This window comes from Nerophis ophidion, linkage group LG05 (assembly GCF_033978795.1).
Source record: "Nerophis ophidion isolate RoL-2023_Sa linkage group LG05, RoL_Noph_v1.0, whole genome shotgun sequence".
NCBI lineage: Eukaryota > Metazoa > Chordata > Actinopteri > Syngnathiformes > Syngnathidae > Nerophis > Nerophis ophidion.
In genome coordinates this window covers 2,803,236-2,831,176 of record NC_084615.1, presented here as the reverse complement: position 1 = coordinate 2,831,176, position 27,941 = coordinate 2,803,236, and the positions used below count along the sequence as shown (strand labels likewise).

General features: G+C 41.5%; 1 protein-coding gene across 2 annotated transcripts in view; it reads right to left on the bottom strand.

Moving 5' to 3' along the window:
- The window catches only part of gabrb2a (gamma-aminobutyric acid type A receptor subunit beta2a), a 144,651-nt gene that overhangs the window by 94,548 nt on the left and 22,162 nt on the right, over positions 1-27,941 (bottom strand). The gene's annotated exons all lie outside the window — the stretch shown is intronic.

Genomic DNA, 27,941 nt, shown 5'->3' with positions numbered 1-27,941 from the left:
CTATGGACTGGACTCCCATTATTATGTTAGATCCACTATGGACTGGACTCTCACTATTAAGTTAGATCCACTATGGACTGGACTCTCACTATTATGTTAGATCCACTATGGACTGGACTCTCACTATTATGTTAGATCCACTATGGACTGGACTCTCACACTATTATGTTAGATCCACTGTGGACTGGACTCTCACACTATTATGTTAGATCCACTATGGACTGGACTCTCACACTATTATGTTAGATCCACTATGGACTGGACTCTCACACTATTATGTTAGATCCACTATGGACTGGACTCTCACTATTATGTTAGATCTACTATGGACTAGAGTCTCTCACTATTATGTTAGATCCACTATGGACTGGACTCTCACACTATTATGTTAGATCTACTATGGACTAGAGTCTCTCACTATTATGTTAGATCCACTATGGACTGGACTCTCACTATTATGTTAGATCCACTATGGACTGGACTCTCACTATTATGTTAGATCTACTATGGACTGGACTCTCACTATTATGTTAGATCCACTATGGACTGGACTCTCACTATAATGTTAGATCCACTATGGACTGGACTCTTACTATTATGTTAGATCCACTATGGACTGGACTCTCACTATTATGTTAGATCCACTATGGACTGGACTCTCACACTATTATGTTAGATCCACCATGGACTGGACTCTCACTATTATATCAGATCCACTCTGGACTGGACTCTCACGATTATGTTAGATCCACTATGGACTGGACCTTCACTATTATGTTAGATCCACTATGGACTGGACTCTCACTATTATGTTAGATCCACTATGGACTGGACTCTCACTATTATGTTGGATCCACTATGGACTGGACTCTCACTATTATGTTAGATCCACTATGGACTGGACTCTCACTATTATGTTAGATCCACTATGGACTGGACTCTCACACTATTATGTTAGATCTACTATGGACTAGAGTCTCTCACTATTATGTTAGATCCACTATGGACTGGACTCTCACAGTATTATGTTAGATCCACTATGGACTGGACTCTCACAGTATTATGTTAGATCCACAATGGACTGGACTCTCACTATTATGTTAGATCCACTATGGACTGGACTCTCACACTATTATGTTAGATCCACTATGGACTGGACTCTCACTATTATGTTAGATCCACTATGGACTGGACTCTCACTATTATGTTAGATCCACTATGGACTGGACTCTCACTATTATGTTAGATCCACTATGGACTGGACTCTCACACTATTATGCTAAATTCACTCGACGTCCATTGCACCGGTCGCCCGAGAGGGATGGGTGGGAGGGGATTCCCCACATCTTCGGTCCCCTCCAAGGTTTCTCATTGTTATCTCATTGGGTTGAGTTTTTTTCTTTCCTTAACGCGGGATCTTAGCCGAGTATGTTGATGTGGCTTGTGCAGCCCTTTGAGACACTTGTGATTTAGGGCTATATAAGTAAACTGATTGAGTTTTGGGTGATACTCCAATTTTGGGTATCGACCCATCATCAAGTAGTTAAAAGGGCAGTATGGTCACAACAATGCTGATACTGATGCAAAAACATGTGTAACTGCCAAAAAGGGGAGGACTCAAAGGGGCGCCTTGAGGAACGCCTCAATTATGTAAATCACAAGTTTGGCCCCCAGTGTTTACAAGCAAGGTCAAAATGTCAATGCAAGGATCTGCCAATGAGTGTGCAGAGGTCCAAGTTCTTCTCAACAACAGGAGCAATGTTTAATACTTTACATTAGTTTTGGGCAATACTACAATTTTGGGTATCGACCCATCATCAAGTAGTTAAAAGGGCAGTATTGGTCACAACAATGCTGATACTGATTCAAAACATGTGTAACTATTGTTGTGTCTGACCAGTCTTCCTCTCAGAGAATAAAAGTCCCTGGTCAATCCCAAGTTCTTTTCAGATGACATATGTTGTGTAAGAAGGACCATCAAGACAGAATAGGAATATCATCAAGTTTTACTAAAGCTTTAGGAGACCAGTCCTTACAAATGTGCTAATACCAGCATCCAGAAGTGGTCTGAAAGCCAAATGGGAAGAGACAACTTATTGAATATGAAAACAGCCCCCACCCTGCCCAGAAAGGAATACAGCCTCATTGTTCTAATACTGATAAGGTAAAAAGAGAGTATGCTATATTCCCACATTCCAACCACTTCAAGGTAAAGCACAGAGTTTACTTGCGGACATAAGATACAAGCAGAAAGAGTAGAAATGGAAAAGAAAAAGCTGCTTTAAATATGACTGTCAATAAAGAAAGAACTCTTAAAAATATATACATTCTCCACACTGCCAAAAAGGAGAGGACTCAAAGGGGCGCCTTGAGGAACGCCTCAATTATGTAAATCACAATGTTGGCCCCCAGTGTTCTGTTTGCTAGCAAGGTTAAAATGTCAATGCAAGGATCTGCCAATGAGCGTGCAGTGGTCCAAGTTCTTCTCAACAACAGGAGTGGTCCAAGTTCTTCTCAACAACAGGAGTGGTCCAAGTTCTTCTCAACAACAGGAGCAATCTAGTGGTTTTAGGAATTTTCTGTGAAAATGTTTGCCTCCAAAGTTCTAAACCGAACTCAGGGGCCAGTATGATGTCATGATGTGGCCCCCGCCTGACTAAATCCTGAGTAGGCATTGATTTATTCTGAAATGTGTAACCCTTTTTAAAAAAAAAAAATTTGTGACCATACTGCCATTGGGGACGGCGTGGCGCGTTTGGGAAAGTGGCTGTGCCAGCAACCTGAGGGTTCCTAGTTCGATCCCCAGCTTTTACCAACCTAGTCACATCCATTGTGTCCTTGGGCAAGACACTTCACCCTTGCTCCTGATGGGTCGTGGTTAGGGCCTTGGATGGCAGCTTCTGCCATCAGTGTGTGAATGGGTGAATGTGGAAGTAGTGTCAAAGCACTTTGAGTACCTTGAAGGTAGAAAAGCACTATTCAAGTAAAACCCCTTTACCATTTACCATTGGCTAGGGGTGTATCCCCCGCCACTCAGCCGAATAAAGCTGGGATAGGATCTAGCTTACCAGTGACCCTAATAACGATAAGCATTCTGGAATAAAGAGGGATGTCTCTCATCATCTCGTTCACACGTTCACACCCAGAGCGCATGCAAATACACAAAAGCAGACCCAGACAATTCAGCAACTAACAATTTGCAGTCATGTTGTTGATACGATAGAATATACATTCATATACAAACCCTGTTTCCATATGAGTTGGGAAATGGTGTTAGATGTAAATATAAACAGAATACAATTACTTTAATGCTATTTTATGAACCCTGAATAAAGCATTATTTGATTAACACCTAACCATATTTATGTAGTAATTTGCAGCAGAGTATAAAAATAATTTGTGCATAATTCCCCACATTAAAGTCCTACTTACTAGCCACCACACAGTCTGATAGTTTATATATCAATGATGAAATATTAACATTGCAACACATGACAATACGCCCGCTTTAGTTTACTAAATTGCAATTTTAAATTTCGCTCCAAAATATCCTGTTGAAACGTCGCGGTATGATGACACGTGCGCATGACATCACGCATTGTAGAGGACATTTTGTTCCAGCATAGTTCCCAGCTATAAGTCGTCTGTTTTCATCGCATAATTCCACAGTATTCTGGACTTCTGTGTTGCTGAAACTTTTGCAATTTGTTCAATGAAAAATGGAGACATCAAAGAAGAAAGCTGTAGGTGGGAAGCGGTGTATTGCGGCCGGCTTTAGCAACACAAACCCAGTCGTTGTTTCATTGTTTACATTCCCCAAAGATGACGGTGAAGCTTTACTCTGGAACAGAGATGTCAAGCGAACACGGTTGGATTGGACCACACACACAAAGTACAGTGTATTATGCAGCCATCATTTCGAAAGATCGTGTTTCGAAGAGGGTCCCTTGCGAAGGGCAGAGATGGGCATCGCCACCACGCGTCAACTGGTGCTGAAGAAAGGTGCGGGGCCGACCTCCAGGTTGTACAGGTACCACCATATAATCTCACTAAAACACTAGTAACACAATAAGCAGATAAGGGATTTTCCAGAATGATCCTAGTAAATGTGTCTAATAACATCTGAATTGCTCCCACTGTGTCAGACGTACGGCGCACTTGCTGCGCGGAGTTGACACTTTGTGAATGCACACGAGCACTCAGGCAGGATTGCAGGTAAGAATTTGATTTTAATATAATAAAACAAAAAGGTGCAAAAATGTCAAATAAAGCGCGTTCCTTCGCACGGGAAGCTAAAGCTAAAACTTAGCAGGAGCCAAAAGTCTAAAGAAACCAGGTGCACAGAAGCATGAATAATACAGGAGACTAAAAGCAAACAATGGACCGAGGACGGACTCAGGCTGGTACAAACAAGACTTAGACTCAGGCTGATACACTCAAACAAGAATTAGACGCCAGAGCAGATGAACAAATGACGAAACCATGGAAACGAGACAAAACAGGAAGTGCACAAAAAAACAGGGATCGGCCGAGTCTAGAACTAAACGTGATCAGAATATATAAAAGAGGCGAAACAATCAAGGATCCGCGTAGCCCAGGTGTCCATCCATCCATTTTCTACCGCTTATTCCCTTTCGGGGTCGCGGGTAGCCCAGGTGTGTCAAAGTCAAATACTGAGTGGGCCAACATTTCAAAGGTTGAACAAAGGAACCTTTTAATCGGGACCCAAACACGTTTTGCATTAAATATTGAACAAGCAAGACTTACATAACTTTAGTGACATGCAAAATCCAGTTTAAATAATAATGATAATAATTAAAAAATAACATTTGAATAACAATTGAATACCTCTTTTTTATTTGCAGCCTTCTGAGGTAAATATCAAAATAAAATTTTTCCACAGGCTAATAATAAACTTGAAAATAAAAAAACAACAATGAGTGGAAGCAACATTCACACTGATCTAATCTGATGGGCCCAAACCAGATATTGGAGCGTCCCGGAGGAGTTAGTGCTGCAAGGGTTTCTGGGTATTTGTTCTGTTGTGTTTATGTTGTGTTACGGTGCAAATGTGTGTGTCATTCTTGTTTGGTGTGGGTTCACAGTGTGGCACATATTTGTAACAGTGTTAAAGTTGTTTATACGTCCACCCTCAGTGTGACCTGTATGGCTGTTGTCCAAGTATGACCTGCATTCACTTAGGTGTGTGTAGAAGCTACATACATTACGTGACTGTGCCGGCACGCAGTTTTAAAGGAGGAAAAGCGGACGTGACGACAGGTTGTAGGGGACGTCAAAGGCTGTACCTTTAAGGCACGCCCACAATATTGTTGTCCGGATGGAAGTCGGGAGAAATTCGGGAGAATGGTGTCCTTTTTTAGATTTTCTGGAGGGTCGGCAAGTATAAGTATTAGCGGTGAAATGCGGTGTGTAATACCGGCGGGCCAGCTCTAATGTTCATTTGATATTGCCACAAGGGCCAAATGAAATTTTGGCCCGCGGCCCAGAGTTTGACACCCATGACACACTGTATAGTCTTTTTTCTTTCTTTCTAGTCCTTCACTCTCACTTTCCTCATCCACGAATATTTCAGCCTCGCTCAAATTAATGGGGAAATCGTGGCTTTCTCGGTCCGAATCGCTCTCGCTGCTGGTGGCCATGATTGTAAACAATGTTCAGATGTGAGGAGCTCCACAACCCGTGACGTCACGCGCACATCGTCTGCTACTTCCGGTACAGGCAAGGCTTTTTTTATCCGCACCAAAAGTTGATGTTCTCTACTAAATCCTTTCAGCCAAAATATGGTGAAATGATGAAGTATGAGAGATAGAATGGAGCTGCTATCCCCGTTGAAATAAGAACATGTGACTTCAGTAGGCCTTTAATAGATGTAAATATCCAAGCTCCAAATGGTAAGACTGAAAGGTCACTGCTTGTCAGGAGAGGGAGGCATGACGGCTTAGAATTCACCAATCCGCTCCTAATTTCCGACATGGTAACCAGAGGGTAACTTTCTCAGCTGGCTGACTGTTATCGGGCTAAAAATATCCGCTTCCGCTGGAAGAAAATGACGAAACTTTCCGCTTTATTGAGACAATTTTGCCCGTGATGCAAATAGCTTCCTCCAGCTGGGGCCTCGCCGCTTTTTGGCTGGCTTTGCTTTTTTTTTTTTTCATTTTTAATTCTGCTCGGTGATGATGAATAGCCAGGAGATGTTGCAAACAAGGAATATGTTTGCTGCTCCAAAATGAAACCTCCTCTCTCTCTCTGGTGACACCCACACAGCCACAAAGACAGTGTCATGTGCTCTTTAACGCTGTCATGTGCTCTTTAACGCTGTCATGTGCTCTTTAACGCTGTCATGTGCTCTTTAACGCTGTCATGTGCTCTTTAACGCTGTCATGTGCTCTTTAACGCTGTCATGTGCTCTTTAACGCTGTCATGTGCTCTTTAACGCTGTCATGTGCTCTTTAACGCTGTCATGTGCTCTTTAACGCTGTCATGTGCTCTTTAACGCTGTTTTGCACAAGCATGGCTGCATGTTGGGGGGGAAAAGGAAAAAGGAAAAAGGATGACATCATCAGGGCTCACTACAGTTGTTTTGGTGTCATTCCTTTTTCATTGCACACCGGTGTTGGACCACATCTGTTAACCATCACAATTTGTAACTCCAGGGGGCGATGTTCCCATGGCGTTTGTTTGATGGTTAAAGGGCGAGGCCAAAGAGGAGAAGAAGAAGAACGCTTGCATAAATGATGTAAAGCAGGGGTCAGCAACGTAAGGACCAGATGAGTCGCCCGCTGGCCTCTTCTAAAAATAGCTCAAATAGCAGCACTTACCAGTGAGCTGCCTCTATTGTTTTACATTTTATGTATTTACTAGTGAAGTGAATTATATTTATATAGCGCTTTTCTCTAGTGACTCAAAGCACTTTACATAGTGACACCCAATATCTAAGTTACATTGAAAGCAGTGTGGGTGGCACTGGCAGCAGGTGGGTCAAGTGTCTTGCCCAAGGACACAACGGCAGTGACTAGGATGGCGGAAGCGGGAATCGAACCTGCAACCCTCAGGTTGCTGGCACGGCCACTCTGCCAACTGAGCTATACCGCCCCGGTATGATACTAGCAAGCTGGTCTCGCTTTGCACGGCATTTTTAATTCTGAGAGGGACAAAACTCAAATAAAATGTGAAAATCCAAGAAAATATTTGAAAGACTTGGTCTTCACTTGTTTAAATAAATTCATTTATTTTTTACTTTGCTTCTTATAACTTTCAGAAAGACAATTTTAGAGAAAAAATACAACCTTAAAAATGATTTTAGGATTTTTAAACACATTTACCTTTTTACCTTTTCAATTCCTTCCTCTTCTTTCCTGACAATTGAAATCATTGTTCAAGAATTGTTTTATTTTATTTTTATTGTAAAGAATATTTGTGAAATATTTCTTCAAACTTATTATGATTAACATTTAAAAAAAATATTCTGGCAAATCTAGAAAATCTGTAGAATCAAATGTAAATCTTATTTCAAAATGGATTTTAACCTATTTAAAACATGTCATCAAAATTCTAAAATTAATCTTAATCAGGAAAAATTACTACTTTTTTTTTTTTTTTTTTTTCAAAAAGATTCGAGTTAGCTAGTTTTTCTCTTCATTTTTTTAGGTTGAATTTTGAATTTGAAAGAGTCGAAATTGAAGATCAACTATGTTTCAAAATGTAATTTTCACATTTTTGTCGCGGACTTGCTGCACAGACTCGCCACTTCAAGGACGCACTTGGACCAGTCAGCAGGATTGCAGGTAAGAACTTGCTTTTTAATACAAAAATAAAATAACACTGCTACAAAAAGGACAAAATAAAGCACGGAAGCTAACGCTAAACTTAGCAGGATACAAAAGGGTCCAAAACGGTGACGTGCCGAAAGCACGCCAAGCTAAGACGGAACTTAGCACAACTAAAGCAGAGGACACATACGTGAATGTTGCCGTTAGCAAACAATGGACCGAGAGCCAACTAAGGAATCAGGTGGGCTTAAATACACAAATAATCATCAGAAGACAGGTGTGCCTGGCGCCAGAGCAGGTGAATCAAATGGCACGAACACAAACAAGGAAATACATAACTGAAGGGATCGGCGAAGTCTAGAAATAAACATGATCAAAAACATATGAAAAGTTCAAAGCATAAAGCAGGGTAGGGAACCTATGGCTCGTGAGCCAGATGTGGCTCTTTTGATGACTGCATCTGGCTCTTGGATAAATCTGAGCTGACATCGCTTGACACGATAAATAATGAATAATTCCACTTGTTGAAAATAACGTTGAAAATATAAAACATTCTCATGCTTTTTTATGTTCAAGAAGTAATGGTAAGAAGTCATTTATTTATTCTTGGTTAGTGTGGGGCTTGACCTCCTGGGGGTTCTTCAGACCACCAAGAGCCTGTTTCAGGGTTACAATATTGTTTTATTTTTCAATAAGTCTCTCAGTTGCTTCCCAGCAATTGTCTTTTTCTCTTTCGTTCTCGCTCGTGCTCTGGCTCCAGCCCCAACCCCGTCTCTCCTCCTGGCTGCTGCTTATAACACAGCGACAGGTGATTAGATAACAAGGCCCAGGTGGGCCTTCTACGCACCTGTCGCTGATTTCGAGGCCGGTCCTGGCACACCCTGCTTTGCTGCAGGCCCGCAGGCCACGTCCCCTCCACAGTTAGCATTAGAATAACAATGTTATTAAAAAGAATAAGAGACTAGGGCAGGAAATTGTCATTTAGATGCCTGGCTTAAGATTAGTGAACATAGAGCCGTAACAAACACAACAAGCGCATGTGCGTGTGTAGTCTGATCTATATTAGAAAATGTACGTGAGAGAGAGAATCAACAGTTGATAGAATAAACTTCTACTATAATGAAAGGAAGTCATTGATTTCAAGAATATGTGTCATTTATTCATGCTGAAATTCGGACTACTGACGGTTCAGCATTGAGGATAATTTATGTCAGGGGTCACCAACGTGAGGACCAGATGAGTCGCCCGCTGGCCTGTTCTAAAAATAGCTCAAATAGCAGCACTTACCAGTGAGCTGCCTCTATTTTTTAAATTGTATTTATTTACTAGCAAGCTGGTCTCGCTTTGCTGGACATTTTTAATTCTAAGAGAGACAAAACTCAAATAGAATTTGAAAATCCAAGAAAATATTTTAAAGACTTGGTCTTCACTTGTTTAGATAAATTAATTTATTTTTTTTACTTTTCTTTTTATGACTTTCAGAAAGACAATTTTAGAGAAAAAATACAACCTTAAAAATGATTTTAGTATTTTTAAACACATATACCTTTTTACCTTTTAAATTCCTTCCTCTTCTTTCCTGACAATTTAAATCAATGTTCAAGTACATTTTTTTTTATTGTAAAAAATAATAAATACATTTTAATTTCATTCTTCATTTTAGCTTCTGTTTTTTGGACAAAGAATATTAGTGAAATATTTCTTCAAACTTATTATGATTAAAATTTAAAAAAAAATATCCTGGCAAATCTAGAAAATCTGTAGAATCAAATTTAAATCTTATTTCAAAGTCTTTTGAATTTCTTTTAAAAGTTTTGGTCTGGAAAATCTAGAAGAAATAATGATTTGTCTTTGTTAGAAATATAGCTTGGTCCAATTTGTTATATATTCTAACAAAGTGTAGATTGGATTTTAACCTATTTAAAACATGTCATCAAAATTCTAAAATTATTCTTAATCAGGAAAAATGACTAATGATGTTCCATTAATTATTGTTTTACTTTTTTCAAAAATATTCGAATGAGCTACTTTTTCTCTTCTTTTTTTCGGGTGAATTTTGAAATTCAAAGAGTCGAAATTGAAAATAAACTGTTTTAAAATGTAATTTTTATTTTTTTCCTGTTTTCTCTTCTTTTAAATTAAGTGTTTTTTTCATCATTTATTCTCTACAAAAACTTTCCGTAAAAGGAAAAAAAATGTTTGATGGAATGACAGACAGAAATACCCATTATATATATATATATATATATATATATATATATATATATATATATATATATATATATATATATATATATACATATATATATTAGGGGTGTTGGAAAAAATAGATTCGAGTATGATTCGAATCGATGATGTTGTGCGATTCAGAATCGATTCTCATTTTTTTTTAAATCGATTTAAAAAATTTTTTTTTTTCTGTTTTTGTTTTTTTAATCAATCCAACAAAACAATACACAGCAATACCATAACAATGCAATCAATTCCAAAAGCAAAGCTGAGCCAGCAACACTCAGAACTGCAATAAACAGAACAATTGAGAGGAGACACAAACACCACACAGAACAAAACAAAAGTAGTGAATATTATCAACAACAGTATCAATATTAGTTATAATTTCAACATAGCAGTGATTAAAAATCCCTCATTGACATTATCATTAGACATTTATACAAATAATAAAAAAGAACAATAGTGTCACAGTGGCTTACACTTGCATGGCATCTCATAAGCTGGACAACACACTGTGTCAAAAGTTTTCACAAAGATAAAATAAGTCATATTTTTGGTTTGTTTAATAGTTCAAACAAATTGACATTATTGCAATCAGTTGATAAAACATTGTCCTTTACAATTATAAAAGCTTTTTTACAAAAATCTACTACTCTGCTTGAATGTCAGCAGACTGGGGTAGATCATGTGTATTGAATGAATAGAGAATCCTTTTCAATTAGAAAAATATTTTTTTGAATCGAGAATCGCGTTGAATTGAAAAAAAATCGATATATAATCAAATCGCGACCCCAAGAATCGATATTGAATCGGATTGTGGGACACCCAAAGATTCACAGCCCAAATATATATATATATATATATATTTTTTTTTTTTTTTTTTTTTTTATTTTTTTTAAATTAAATGTAAATTAAGCAAATTGGCTATTTCTGGCAATTTATTGAAGTGTGTATCAAACTGGGAGCCCTTGGCATGAATCAGTAGCCAAGAAGTACCTCTTGCTTTCACAAAGGTTGCTGACCCCTGCTTTACATCATTTATGCAAGCGTTCTTCTTCTCCTCCTCTTCGGCCTCGCTGTTTAACCATCAAACAAACGCCATGGGAACATCGCCCCCTGGAGTTACAAATTGTGATGGTTAACAGATTGGGGTCCAACACCGGTGTGACAAGGCAAGAGCGGGAGAGACTGGCTTATTTGCCCGCTTGAAGCGGCCTCCACCGACACGCGGCGTGTAAAAAGGCCATCTAAAAATAGACGAGCTCCTGCCATGTTGATGTTGTTGCAGAAGTGGAAAAGTCAAGCGAGGACTTGGGGCGTCCGCCTTGCCCCGCCCCCTCCCCTCCCCTCCCCCGTCTCATTATCTGGCTGCTGATGGCACGGCTCCATCACCTATGGGATGTTTAGCTGCCGCCTCACGCACTCAGGCAGCATCTTGGTGGTCATGTTGGGGAAGCACAGGCAGCTTTGACTTCTTCTCAGAGGCAGCGAAGCGAAGGAAGCGTGTGTGTCTCTCAACATCTTTAGTAATAACTCACCTGGGATGGAACAAAAGACTCCTTTTCACCACAGGAACATAAATAATGTCCCCCCCTGTCTTTCCACCAGAAATGACCTGGTAGTGTTGTGCCGACACCAATATTTTGGGACTGGTACCAAAATGTAATTTGTGCCAACTTTGAGAGCTCCCATTTCATGAGCTGGGGGGCGTGGTCAGAGGAGAGGAAGGGGCGTGGTTAAGAGTGGAGGAGTATATTTACAGCTACAATTCAAGTATTTACCAGCTTGAGCAGCAACCGGGAGCAAGGGTGAAGTGTCCTGCCCAAGGGCACAAAGGCAGCGATTTGGATGTCAAAAGGCGGGGAGCGAACTTGCAACCCTCAGGTTTCTGGCACGGCCGCTCTACCCACTATGCCATGCTGCCCCCCAAATACAGACATGATTAGTGACAGGTGCGTGAGTCCGAACACATGACAGGTGAAACTAGTGGTTGTCATGGTGACAAAACAAGAGTGCACAAAGAGTCCAAAAACCAAAAGAACAAAAACAAAGAAAACATTATCACATAACACGAATGCCACTGTCAAGTATTTCATATATATATATATATATATATATATATATATATATATATATATATGTATATATATATATTAATATATACATATATAGGTCACGGTGGCAGAGGGGTTAGTGCGTCTGCCTCACAATACGAAGGTCCTGAGTAGTCCTGGGTTCAAATCCAGGCTCGGGATCTTTCTGTGTGGAGTTTGCATGTTCTCACCGTGAATGCGTGGGTTCCCTCCGGGTACTCCGGCTTCCTCCCACCTCCAAAGACATGCACCTGGGGATAGGCCCCTCCCACCTCCAAAGACATGCACCTGGGGATAGGCCCCTCCCACCTCCAAAGACATGCACCTGGGGATAGGCCCCTCCCACCTCCAAAAAACATGCACCTGGGGATAGGCCCCTCCCACCTCCATAGACATGCACCTGGGGATAGGCCCCTCCCACCTCCAAAGACATGCACCTGGGGATAGGTTGATTGGCAACACTAAATGGTCCCTAGTGTGTGAATGTTGTCTGTCTATCTGTGTTGGCCCTGTGATGTGGTGGCGACTTGTCCAGGGTGTACCCCGCCTTCCGCCCGATTGTAGCTGAGATAGGCACCAGCGCCCCCCGCGACCCCGAAAAGGAATAAGCGGTAGAAAATGGATGGATGGATGGATGGATGGATATATATATATATATATATATGTGTATATATATACTGTATATATATATATATATATATATATATATATTAGGAGTGTGGGAAAAATCGATTTGAATACGTTGTGCAATTCAGAATCGATTCTCATTTTTAAAAAAATCTATTATTTTGTTTAATCATTCCAACAAACCACTACACAACAATACCATAACAATGCAATCCAATTCCAAAACCAAACCTGAGCCAGCAACACTCAGAACTGCAATAAACAGAACAATTGAGAGGAGACACAAACACCACACAGAACAAAACAAAAGTAGTGAATATTATCAACAACAGTATCAATATTAGTTAGGCCACTCTCCCACGGCGTAGCGCCCGTGGGAGAGTGGCCGTGTGCAACCCGAGGGTCCCTGGTTCAATTCCCACCTAGTACCAACCTCGTCACGTCCGTTGTGTCCTGAGCAAGACACTTCACCCTTGCTCCTGATGGGTGCTGGTTGGCGCCTTGCATGGCAGCTCCCTCCATCAGTGTGTAAATGTGTGTGTGAATGTGGAAGTAGTGTCAAAGCGCTTTGAGTACCTTGAAGGTAGAAAAGTGCGATACAAGTACAACCCATTTATCATTATAATTTCAGCATAGCAGTGATTAAAAATCCCTCATTGACATTATCATTAGACATTTATAAAAATAATAAAAAAGAACAATAGTGTCACAGTGGCTTACACTTGCATGGCATCTCATAAGCTGGACAACACACTGTGTCCAATGTTTTCACAAAGATAAAATAAGTCATATTTTTGGTTTGTTTAATTGTTAAAAAAAAAATACATTATTGCAATCAGTTGATAAACATTGTCCTTTACAATTATAAAAGCTTTTTTTTAAACCTACTACTCTGCTAGCATGTGAGCAGACTGGGGTAGATCCTGCTGAAATCTATGTATTGAATGAATACACAATCCTTTTCAATCGGAAAAATATCGTTTTTGAATCGAGAATTGAATCGAATCGGAAAAAATCGATATATTATCAAATCATGACCCCAAGAATCGATATTGAATCAAATCGTGGGACACCCCTAATAGCCCTAATATATATATATATATATACATATATATGTAGGTGTGGGAAAAAAATCCCAAGACTACTTCATCTCTACAGAAGTGTTTCATGAGGGGTTCCCTCAATCATCAGGAGATTTTAATGGAAGCATTCACATACAATGGTTTATATAGGGCACAGAGTGGGTGGGTACAGGCAGGCGTAGGGTGTGGTGATTGGCTCATGTGTTACCTAGGAGGTGTTTCCGTCTGTGGCGGCATGTTGAAATGATTTCACTGCGCTTGTTGAGGGATGATAGATCTGGATGATATATAATAAACAGTTTCTCTTTTAAGCATAGGTTGCATCTTTTATTACCACTGTTGTAAGGTGTGCTGGATGCAAGAATTTGCCATGTTATTGAATATTCAACATTATTGTCTTTGAGGTTCCAAATGTGTTTGCTGAGTTCTGTAGAATTCTGCAAAGTCTGGTTTCTAAAGGGGGCCCTGTGATTATTACATCTGGTTTTGAACGCTCCTTCGGTTTATCCTACGTACGTGTTGGATGTGTTAATGTCCTTGCGTGTTACCTTTGCTTGGTAAACGACTGATGTCTGTAAGCACCCTCCGTTGAAAGGGCAATCAGGTTTCTTGCGACAGTTACATTCCTTATTGGTTTCAGAGTCGTTTAGTCTGGGGGTAGGCAGTCCTTTTGCAATTGCTTTGTTGTGGTTTGAAATGATTTGTTGTATGTAATTCATACAGCTGTAGCTCAATTTAATGTTGTTCTTGTTGAATATTTTTCTTAGGGTGTTGCCTTTGGGGAAGTGTTTGTCGATCAGAGTGAGGAACTTGTGGCCGATGTTGGTTGAGACGTTTTTGCTGAATGGGGGGTTGTACCAGATGATGTTGTTTTGTTTTCTGCTCTTTTTTGGTTGGTTTCCTGGAGTGGGTTCATAGGTGAGGGTGAAGTTGTATCCGCTTTCATCAAGTGCTTTCTGGTACGGGGGGGTTGGGTTAGGGTTAAAAAATAGAAGATTAAAATAAAATAAAAAAATCGGTCTTAGCCTAGGCCCTGGAGTGGGGGTGCAGACTGAGGCCAAGGGAAAAAAAAAAACAACAACAACTCATAGCCATAGCACACATCCCTCTTCCATGTGTGTGAGAGGGAAACATCAAACATCAAAGAACACAGAGGACATGAAAGACATTAAAGCAGCAGATACAAGCAGACACTTCTACATACAGCTATGAATAAAAAGTCAAAGAAACATATCCACTGTGGTGGCCTCTGCGGTGTTCCACGCCATCGTCTGCTGGGGAGGGGGGAGCATGGCCAGAGACAGGAGCAGACCCAACAAAGCAACCAAGACAGCCGACTTCACTCTCGGCCAGTGTCCAGTCCGCATGGATGAGCGAGGATACGTCCAAGGTGACTGAGGTGTCCGACACCTGCTCACCCAGCCAAGACACCACCAAGCCTCTCTGTCCCAGCGCTCAGTGCTAGCTCCGCAGTCCTGTCCCCTCATCCACATCTCCTCCAGTCCCTCCAAACTCTGCAGTCCTGTCCCCTCATCCACATCACCTCCAGTCTCTCCAAACTCTGCAGTCCTGTCCCCTCATCCACATCTCCTCCAGTCCCTCCAAACTCTGCAGTCCTGTCCCCTCATCCACATCACCTCCAGTCCCTCCAAACAGACTCTGGTGTAGCAGACACCCAGCAGCTGGTCTCCATGGCCAAAAGGCTCCCGGGAGGCAGATCCAGAAGTCCACAATAAAAAGCCCCACAGAGGTCAGGAAAGTGGCACCCCTTGTCACACAGTCCCAAAGGGTCCCGGACCAAAATGCAAAAAAAAATATAATAAGCCATGAAAAGAAGAGGGAAACACAAAAGGATGATACAAGAGCACAGAGCTCCTGCCTACAGCAGCCACTACAGTATACATATATACACACATCCATACACTTGGCACACCTAAATTCAAGTATTGATGCTAACATAATAGAAGAGTTCCACCATTCCTTTCCATGACCATCACTCTAAGTAACTTTGGTTTTTGAGCCTGATGTGCTTGGAGGAGGACGGAGCAGAGAGGGGGTAAGGGGGAAAGACACAGGTGAGCACGTCCATGAGGAACATGGCGTCCCCCTCCCCATAAAAAAAATGCTGCAGATAACCAAGATCCCGTGTCGGTGTGTAGGCTTCACCTTCACTCTCCTTGTCACAAACTCCATTAAGGTGACGCAGACGGCTCAGTGAGCCCTCGTGGGGAAGACATCTTGTGAAGAGCATTGAATAAAAACCCAAAAGAAGCACGACAACACCCGCAATGTATAAATGCAATAAAGACAATGTATAAATGCAATAAAGACAATGTATAAATGCAATAAAGATCCAAAGTGGGTGCAGCCAGGCTGCAACACATCAAGGCTGCTTGCACAGCGACGGTGGTGTTGCTGGGCTAACAAGCTCCCATTAGGAGTCTGACAGAGGGACAACATCTACCTTTGTGTTTACCTGACAAGTCTGACAGGAGACAACATCAACACACACTTATGAAGCACAGATTTCAAGGCTCCTCTGTCAAAGTTACTCCTGGCTCGCTATTGTGGAAACAGCTTCTTCTATATCATTATCTATATTCTATATCATAGATCAGTTTGCTAGAGCAGTGGTTCTCAACCTTTTTTCAGTCATGTACCCCCTGTGAACATGTTTTTAATTCAAGTACCCCCTAATCACAGCAAAGCATTTTTGGTTGAAAAAAAGAGATAAAGAAGTAAAATACAGCACTATGTCATCAGTTTCTGATTTATTAAATTGTATAACAGTGCAAAATATTGCTCATTTGTAGTGGTCTTTCTTCAACTATTTGGAAAAAAAGATGTAAAAATAACTAAATACTTGTTGAAAAACAAACAAGTGATTCAATTCTAAATGCAGATTTCTGCACATAGAAGTAATCATCAACTTAAAGAGCCCTCTTTGGGGATTGTAATAGAGATCCATCTGGATTCATCAACTTACTTCTAAACATTTCTTCACAAAAAAAGAAATCTTTAACATCAATATTTATGGAACATGTCCACAAAAAATCTAGCTGTCAAAACTGAATATTGCATTGTTGTATTTTCTTTTCACAGTTCATGAACTTACATTCATATTTTGTTAAAGTATTATTCAATAAATGTATTTATAAAGGATTTTTGAATTGTTGCTATTTTTAGAGTATTTTAAAAAAAATCTCACGTACCCCTTGGCATACCTTCAAGTACCCCCATTTGAGAACCACTGTGCTAGAGAATGGGGGTACCGAACACTTTTTGGCACCCTTCATGCCCTTCACAGTGATAAAGGGTACATGGATGGCTACGAGGAGTGTGGAGAAACATCCATTCATCAATTTTTTATCAATCCAACAAAACAATACACAACAATACCATAACAATGCAATACAATTCCAAAACCAAATCTGACCCAGCAACACTCAGAACTGCAATAAAGACACAAACACCACACAGAACAAAACAAAAATAGTGAAACAACAATGAATATTATCAACAACAGTATCAATATTAGTTATAATTTCAGCATAGCAGTGATTAAAAATCCCTCATTGACATTATCATTAGACATATTTGGCTGAGAGAGCCAAGAAGCCAAATATTTTAAAATGTATTTCCCTAAAAGCCATATCATAATTTTTTTAACACTGAACACAACTAAAAGCGTGCATTTTTAAGTAAGACCAACATTTCCAGAGTATAATAAGTATCTTATTCTTTGTAATAACATTGTTATTCTGAAGCTAACTGTGGAAGGGGCGTGGCCTGCGGGCCTGCAGCGAAGCAGGATGTTGCCAGGACCGGCCTCGAAATCAGCGACAGGTGCGTAGCAGGCCCACCTGGGCCTTGTTATCTAATCACCTGTCGCTGTGTTATAAGCAGCAGCCAGGAGGAGAGACAGGGTTGGGGCTGGAGCCAGAGCACGAGTGAGGACGAAAGAGAAAAAGACAATTGCTGGAATGCAACTGAGAAACTGATCAAATAAAACAATATAGTAACCCTAAAACAGGCTCTTGGTGGTCTGAAGAACCCCCAGGAGGTCAAGCCCCACACTAACCAAGAATAAATAAATGACTTCTCACCATTAATGCAACGTCTAGAACAAAAAATGCATGAGAATGTTTTATATTTTGAACGTTATTTTTAACACTGTGATTACAAGTGGAATTATTCATTAATTATCGTGTTAAGCAACGTCAGCTCAGATTGATCTGAGAGCCAGATGCAGTCATCAAAAGAGCCACATCTGGCTCTAGAGCCATAGGTTCTCTACCCCTGTTTTAGATGAACACAGCAGGGCCCGTTTCAACCTGGCATCCCCCTAAGTCAGACCTGCGCAAATTAAGGCCCGGGGGCCACATGTGGACCGTTGAGCTTTTCAATCTGGCCCCCAAATATTTTTGTTAGTTCTGTAAGATGGAAACTGAGGTGCTGTCATGTTTTCTAATGACACAAGTCTTCAACGAGTGTATTTCCTTGAATTGCCACCAGGCAAGTAGTACGCGCCTGCCTTGAATTACTGCCGGGTCAAACTCGCTTCGCCAAACAATTAGCACATGTTTAGTATTACCACCGGGTCAAACACGTCACGTCACCAGTGACACTTCCCCTGTCATCATTTTCAAAATGGAGGAGGCTGATTCCAACAATTTGAAATGTCATAAAGGGAAGAAGATTAAGATCTCTTCAGTAGGATTTAAGTTCCAAGAAGAGTAAGCAGCTATGTTTTAGTAATATACTTCTTGTCATCCGGGACTCAGATCTTCACGTGTTTATTTTGCCATCTTTGTTTCATCCTCTTCTGACCCACTTTCTTCCTGTTTAGTCCGTTACCATGGTTACACATTGATTTCACCTGCTCCTGGTTTTCTCCACACACCTGCTTCTCCTTGATTTCTCCCCACATAAGCTTTCCTCTTTTCTTTCTTCAGTCTGGGGCCATAAATGTTCCTTCTAGCAACATATTGACTGACTTCATGTAAGTATGTTCTTGCTAGCTTCTCACGCTGATTAATTGTTTTTTTCCTTTTTTGTGTGCCTTTGTGCCAGTCTTAGTTTTTAGCTTTTCTATTCCTAGCTTTTATGCTAGCGCCCTTGGTTTATTTTGTCTGTTAGCTCCATCATTTTTGTTCGTAGCCTGCTTTTGTTATGTTTAATAAATCATTTAAACTTACTATTGCTGTGTTCTTGTCGACGCATCCTCGAGGGAATCGAACCCGGCATCACAATGCCCACCAGTCATTACAATACCGGTACCACCTGTGGAGCCGACGGTCCAACAGACAGGCAGGGTACGCTAGCTGTAGCAGCTAGCTGTAGCAACCGTGGCCCAAGATACCGGCGAGCAAGCAGAAGAGCGACCTGGACTACGGTTTTATTGAAAAAGAAACAAAGTCAAAGTGCTCAAGTCATGTCCTTTCTTGGTGGTCCTGGGATAAAGACATCACCCACGGAGCAGAACACCCGAGCTAACTGATTTTTTAAAAGTGAAGAAAGATAAGGAATACTTCTACTAACAAGTTATCGATGCTTTTGATCAGAAGGAGCTGGCATGGATTTCATTTCGAAGTAAAGGTAAGACCATTTGTCATTTCTTTTTTATTTACCGGTAACCTTTCTAAGCAGCTAAGATCAAAGATCTCTTGTGCAGGGGAGACCTGGCTAAGAGGGCAGCAGCAAGGTTACATTAAAAACAGAAAACAACACATAAAACATCACATTTACAACATTAAAACTTGCTCATATGACAAGGTAGACTGCAATCCTTTCACAGAAGCTTTAAACTCATTTCATGTAACAAAGGTTTGAAGTTGAATATTCCATTGTAGATTATTCCAAGCCTTCGGTGCTGAAAAAAATAACCATAATAATGTTTTTGTTTTTTTTAATTAAATGTGCTTTTCATGATGGTATCCTTACATCACACTCAATTTTTTACTGCATGCCTTTGGTAAGTGCAGGGGCGAGAAGAAGTTTTAAAATGATTAGCGACGCGGTGGCTATTCAAGGAAATACAAAGTATTTCAATTGTTGGAATCTGCGTTTATGGACGATATACAAGTTACTATGGTTATCTAATTAGTTACTATGGTCATCTAATTAGTTACTATGGTCATCTAATGAGTTACTATGGTCATCTAATGAGTTACTATGGTCATCTAATGAGTTACTATGGTCATCTAATTAGTTACTATGGTCATCTAATTAGTTACTATGGTCATCTAATGAGTTACTATGGTCATCTAATTAGTTACTATGGTCATCTAATGAGTTACTATGGTCATCTAATTAGTTACTATGGTCATCTAATTAGTTACTATGGTCATCTAATTAGTTACTATGGTCATCTAATTAGTTACTATGGTCATCTAATGAGTTACTATGGTCATCTAATAAGTTACTATGGTCATCTAATGAGTTACTATGGTCATCTAATTAGTTGCTATGTTCATCTAATTAGTTGCTATGGTCATGTATGTCACAGCAGCTCAGAAGAGGCACCAAACAGTGTGGGTGGCAAGTGTTTCCACTGACACAGAAGGAGATTTTCCCAACAAAAAGTTCTAAAGCTTAGTGATATATTGAATAGAATAGAAAGTACTTTATTGACCCCTGGGGGAAATTCAGCAAATATCAAATACAAACCCCGTTTCCATATGAGTTGGGAAATTGTTAGATGTAAATATAAACAGAATACAATGATTTGCAAATCCTTTTCAAGCCATATTCAGTTGAATATGCTACAAAGACAACATATTTCATGTTCAAACTCATAAACTTTTTTTTTTTTTTTTTTGCAAACAATCGTTAACTTTAGAATTTGATGCCAGCAACATGTGACAAAGAAGTTGGTAAAGGTGGCAATAAATACTGATAAAGTTGAGGGATGCTCATCAAACACTTATGTGGAACATCCCACAGGTGTGCAGGCTAATTGGGAACAGGTGGGTGCCATGATTGGCTATAAAAGCAGCTTCCATGAAATGCTAAGTCTTTCACAAGAAAGGATGGGGCGAGGTACCTGTGGGATGTTCCAAATAAGTGCTTGATGAGCATTCCTCAACTTTATCAGTATTTATTGCCACCTTTCCCAACTTCTTTGTCACGTGTTGCTGGCATCAAATTCTAAAGTTAATGATTATTTGCACAAAAAAAACAATGTTTATGAGTTTGAACATCAAATACGTTGTCTTTGTAGCATATTCAACTGAATATGGCTTGAAAAGGATTTGCAAATCATTGTATTCTGTTTATATTTACATCCAACACCATTTCCCAACTCATATGGAAACGGGGTTCGTATATCAGGTTGTAGGTGGGTCTATTTTGTACCCTTTGCGTTCATATTTCACTGCTTGTTGCATTTTTGTTGCATTTAACTTGATTGTAAAATATGTCTATTGAAAGGGAGTGTGACATTCATATTTTGTCAATATTCAGTGTTTTATCATTCATAGAAAAATGTAAAATTCCATTACATATTTTAAGGCGGTCTGTCAGGACGATTTTAGCATTCAATCAGACGTTATTGTGAGGTTTTGTATTAGAGTTCCTAAAAAGAGATATACCGGCCCCCAGACACATTTTTTCCTCTAATTGTGGCCCCCGAGTCAAAATAATTGCCCAGGCCCGCCCTAAGTCAATACATTTGCCTTTTTGTCTCAATGCAACTTAGTCAGTAGTTTAACTGTTAACCATGCAACAAATTGTCATTGTCCACAAAAAAACAAATACTGTATTAATACTTTGAATATTCCTAATCCATATTTCCATTCCTATCTACAAACAAGAGGCAGTCTCCACGGATTAAACATCAAGCTGCAAAAGCCCAGTGTGCATGGAAGAAAGCCCCGGGATTAAGTGTTGTTCTTGTGCTATAATTATGCTTCTGACCATATTAATCTGTGCGTCCACTTAGCATAACTAATGACTTTGTCCTGCGGCTGCCAGTCGTGTCTTAAAGCTGCTTGGAGAGCTCAGTGGAGTCATCTGAGCAGTCAGAGCAGCAGACACACACAATAGGAGGCTAAATCGGAACAAAATACCAAATTTGAGATGGCTTTAAAGTCTGCGTACCATGTTCTGGATCTGAGCCATTTCCTCACACAAAGTAATTGACTGTATTTTTCGGACAATGAAGCACACTTAAAATGCTTTCATTTTCTCAAAACTCGACAGTGCGCCTCATAACCGGGTGTCCACAACATACGAAATTATTTTGGTTGCGCTTACCGACCTCGAAACTATTATATTTGGTATATGGTGAAATGATCATTGTGACCCGTAGATGGCAGTCACACATGTAGACTGCAATATGATTCAAGTAAAAAACAACAACATTTTATACGTTCCATTGAAAATATAGAACATTACACACGGCGCTCAAAAATCTACCAAGATGTTTTAGTATGACTTTGGTAAGCCATGAAGCCGCACTGCTTGATGAATTGTGCTATGCTTCAACATACAAGTATTATGCTGTGTGTATAAGGTAAGACATATTATCTGGTGTTTTGTTTCACAATTTTATGCAAAAGGTATCTGGTACCTGCTGATCTTGGATCTGCATAAGTCCTGAAAATGTGCGCGCGTCCGCTTTTGTAGCGCGTGCCGACCCTATAGTCGATAAGCTTCGTTTTTTTCTATCTTCTTGTTAGGGGACATTCATCCTACGGTGTTGCCATTTCTGATATAAAGTAGTGTAAAATTCTAACTTATATCTGTTGGTAAACTCACCATGAAAGCGCTAAAACATACCGGTGTAGTGACTTTACATTATTCACCCAAAGAACTTTAGTTATTGAGAGTTCCGGCCGGACGTTTTTTCTTGTTGTTGCACTCGTGAGCCACGGATGAGGAGCTGCAGCTCTGTTATTGATTGAAGTGAAGTCTGAATGTCATTAAAACAATTAGCGCCATCTTTTGACATTTCTTCCACTCCCGTCCTTGCACGCTACACCGCTACAACAAAGATGACGGAGAAAAGACGCTGATGAAGGTGAGCCACGTACATAAGACCGGCCACAGAATACTGCATCCTGAACAGACTGTCAGAAAGCGACTTGAAGATGATCTGTAAAACAAAATCTATCCAAAATTTGGACCAAAGTACCGCCGTTACATGTTATGTAGACCACAAGGAAGTCTTTTACATTTACTAGAATTAAAATAATATGACCCCGTTAATGCATCTTATAATCCGGTGCACCTTTTGTATGAAAATAGACATGACTAGAGCCGCTCATCGACCTCATAATCCGGTGCGCCCGATGGTACGGAAAACACGGTAAACTCACATTTAATCTAATAATTATCAAAGAAAGTAAAGAAGAGGGAATCCTCCTTCTGTTATATTCATGTTAGAATCCTTGGAAGGGGGCCGGGCTATCATAGAAAAAAGGATCTTGTTTTCTTCAGCATGCAGGGAAAAAATGAAGAGGTTGCGTTGTCATGGCAACACTGAGTAAAAATAACAAGCTTATTTTCCACATGCTGAAAATAAAATGGAACAGGATCAGTTTGGACAGCAGGATCAACATGGTGGCTAATTTTTACACACACACACACACACACACACACACACACACACACACACACACACACACACACACACACACACACACACATTCTTGTATTTTTTACCTTCTTGAGACCTCGGAAAAATGCTTACCCCCTTAGAAACACCCTTTCTAGACATATAAAGATTTACAATAGTAATAATGTATACATACTATGCCCATCCATCCATCCATTTTCTACCGCTTATTCCCTTTCGGGGTCGCGGGGGGCGCTGGCGCCTATCTCAGCTACAATCGGGCGGAAGGCAGGGTACACCCTGGACAAGTCGCCACCTCATCACAGGGCCAACACAGACAACATTCACACTCACATTCACACACTAGGGCCAATTTAGTGTTGCCACTCAACCTATCCCCAGGTTTTTAATCTTCATTATTTACTTCAAGTTGTTCCAGTATGACTCTGTATACATGTGTATTTTACAAAAGTTCACTTGGGAGTTTTTAGGGAAACAATCAGCATTAAAGCATGACTTTGCACGTTTGACCAGGACAGCGGGGCAGCCATGTGACAGGACAGAATCTGATGCAAGCGCCAAACATTGGGGAAACCCTCTACACAAACTTGAGACGCCTCAAACGGGGGCTTTGACGCGTGGTCCTAAAGACAGTAGCGTTCACTGCTAAGTTTGTTATCGAGGGGTCCCCGTCCCAAATGATCAAATATCGGCCCCATATCATTTTTTTTTATTATGGCCAAAGGGGACGCATTTCAATTTCCTACACACACTTGTTATTACAGATGTTGGCCAGAGGGGGAGCACTTCAATATTTTACACACACTTGTTATTTCATATGTTGACCAGAGGGGGAACACTTTTAAAACCGACTCATAGTCAATTTGAAAAATCCCTCCTTTTCGGGGCCACCCTAAATTTGATAGATTTCACCACCAGGGGTGAAAATGAGACATTCTCTATTCCAGGGGTAGGGAACCTATGGCTCGTGAGCCAGATGTGGCTCTTTTGATGACTGCACCTGGATCTTGGATAAATCTGAACACAATAAGTAATGACTACTTCCACTTGTAATTAAAGTTTTAAAATTAACGTTCAAAATATAAAACATGCTCATGCATTTGAATCCATCCATCCTTTTCTACCGCACTAGTTCAAGAAGTTGCATTAAGTGAAAGAAGTGATTTATTTATTATTAGTTTGTTTAGGGCTTGCCCTCCTGGGGGTTCTTCAGACCACCAAGAACCTACATGAGAAACTGTTTCAGGGTTACTATATTTTTTTATTTTTCAATAAGTCTCTCAATTGCTTTCCAGCAATTATTTTTTTCTTTCGTTCTCGCTCGTACTCTGGCTCCAGCTCCAACCCTGTCTCTCCTCCCGGCTGCTGCTTATAACAGAGCGACAGGTGATTAGATAACAAGGCCCTGGTGGACCGTCTATGCACCTGTCGCTGATTTCGAGGCCGGTCCTGGCACACCCCGCTTCGCTGCAGGCCCGCAGGCCACGCTCCCCTCCACGGTTAGCTTCAGAATAACAATGTTATTTCAAAGAATAAGAGACCTATTATACTCTAGAAATGGTGGTCTTACTTAAAAATGCACACGTTTAGTTGTGTTCAGTGTTGAAAAACAATATTATGTGGCTCTTACGGAAATACTTTTTAAAAGATTTGGATTCTTGGCTCCCTCATATGGACGGTACTTTTCCTTGTTGATGTCTCAAGAAGCATAGAAATACAAGAACACAAACAAACAAACACACAAGGTTGCATCTCTCAGGCAGACATGCAGCCCGGTCATCTAACTGCTGATGTCAGCGTAATGATGGTTCTGAAGGGAAGGCGCTCCCGCCCCACTAATTCCTCCATCCTGGAAGCCACCACAGCCGGTTTGTTTAAATTTTTTAATTGGCAGGCAGCTAATTAACATTCAGAGAGGAGTGTTATATTGCAGGCGGCAAGCGCAGGTATTTTACATGTAATTAACAAGCGGGATGAGGGGAGGAAACAGCCTGGGAGTGAGTATTGCGGCGCTGATGTGGAGACAAGACGTGTGCACAGCTTTTCTTCATGAACATTTGGACCGCGCTGCTGTGGTTCCGGCAGGAAACAAAGAAGCAATGTGCAAATGCGACTTCAGCTGCTGAGTGAGGAGTGATGGAGCGGGACAAACATGGTCAGGGGTGTCTCGGCCATGATATCATAGCTCGCCGGCCTGGATGTGTGGTCACACCTTGGACTCTGAGGACTCCTCCCTCTCCAAATAGCACATGTGTCATGTCAGGCAAGGTGCAGAGCGGCCAGCACGTCCTCACCAAGGTGCAGAGCGGCCAGCACGTCCTCACCAAGGTGCAGAGCGGCCAGCACGTCCTCACCAAGGTGCAGAGCGGCCAGCACGTCCTCACCAAGATGCAGAGCGGCCAGCACGTCCTCACCAAGGTGCAGAGCGGCCAGCACGTCCTCACCAAGGTGCAGAGCGGCCAGCACGTCCTCACCAAGGTGCAGACTGGCCAGCACGTCCTCACCAAGGTGCAGAGCGGCCAGCACGTCCTCACCAAGGTGCAGAGCGGCCAGCACGTCCTCACCAAGGTGCAGAGCGGCCAGCACGTCCTCACCAAGGTGCAGAGCGGCCAGCACGTCCTCACCAAGGTGCAGAGCGGCCAGCACGTCCTCACCAAGGTGCAGAGCGGCCAGCACGTCCTCACCAAGGTGCAGAGCGGCCAGCACGTCCTCACCAAGGTGCAGACTGGCCAGCACGTCCTCACCAAGGTGCAGAGCGGCCAGCACGTCCTCACCAAGGTGCAGAGCGGCCAGCACGTCCTCACCAAGGTGCAGAGCGGCCAGCACGTCCTCACCAAGGTGCAGAGCGGCCAGCACGTCCTCACCAAGGTGCAGAGCGGCCAGCACGTCCTCACCAAGGTGCAGAGCGGCCAGCACGTCCTCACCAAGGTGCAGAGCGGCCAGCACGTCCTCACCAAGGTGCAGAGCGGCCAGCACGTCCTCACCAAGGTGCAGAGCGGCCAGCACGTCCTCACCAAGGTGCAGAGCGGCCAGCACGTCCTCACCAAGGTGCAGAGCGGCCAGCACGTCCTCACCAAGGTGCAGAGCGGCCAGCACGTCCTCACCAAGGTGCAGAGCGGCCAGCACGTCCTCACCAGCCCACAACACGGCAGACCTTTGAGCCTCCACGGGCCATGAAAAGAAAAAAAAAAAAAGCAAACTGCAATGCAGACCTCCACCCAAGTTGGACCCAAACAATGAAAAAGACGTTAGCATAGTGGTTCTCCAACGTTAGCGTAGTACGCCTAGTCGGGGGTCAGCAAGCGCCCTACTGGCTTCCTGGAGCATTTTTTCAAAAAGGATTAAAAAATGGAAACAAATGATAATTTTGGTTTAATATGTTTTTTGTTTGAGGACAAACACGATACAAACCTTCCCAACTGTTTAATATATTTGTGTGTTTGCTTCACTGATGAGAGTATTTGGTGAACATCGTTGTGGAGAGGTGCAGCCGGCGAACGAGCGTGGCCCAAGATGGCGGCAAGGAGGCGGAGAATGCCGGGAGCAACGCCACAGTCAAGTGCAGGTGTGTGGATCGCGCACCGCTACACAATTACCTTATCTCCTCACGATGTTTAAAAGGAGAGAAGGAAGAGAGATCGGGGCAGAAGGAGCAGTGAATAAAGAACGGAAGAGACGGAAAGCAAGACGGCGAGGTTGACGACGGGGCGGCTGAAAAGCGACCAAGGAGCGAGCAGGGAGGAAGGAGCTGAAAAGTGACCCGACCGGAGTGGAAGTTTATTGAAAGAATAAACGAGAGTCAAACCTGCTCAAGCGATCATGTCCTTCCTGAGTGGTCCATGGAACCCGCACGACGGCTTAAGACTGTCACAATCGTTTTGTCCTACTAATTTCGGCGGTTCTTGAAATCACCTTAGTGTGGACTGTGATGCAACAGTTTGTAAAAGCTTTGTCTCATTTTGTCCACCAAAAGTTTCACACTGTGCGTGAATGCACAAAGGTGAACTTTGTTGATGTTATTGACTTGTTTGAGTGCAAACATGCTATTTAGGCTAGCTGTGTGTACATATTGCATCCTTGTGCCTCATTCCTTGGTATATTTGAGCTCATTTAATTTCCTTCACTTTTATCCTCTTTGTATTTCATTTAGTTTTGCATGCCTCATGACACATTATCTGTATGAAATATTGGCTGCATTTCTGATTGTTGTTTTTGTGCCATGTTGTTCCAGACCACAGCAAACATGACCTAACTTGCCAAAGATTGTAATAAATCCAATAGAAGAAGAAAGCCTGCCGTTTCCTTTAACTTAGACATACAGATCTATACTCTTGGCCGTTAAAAGTCAGTCATTTTCAGAAGTTATCTCACCTTCTGAGTAGCCTCTGATTTAGTAACGGTTTTTAATGTTGTAAAAAAGTGTGGAGTAAATAATACATTTCTGTCAACAAAGACTTGCTTCATCCTGTGACACATAGTCATTTTGATAGTAGGCTAATATGGCAACAAGACAGTTTTACATGGGATCCCCTTTACA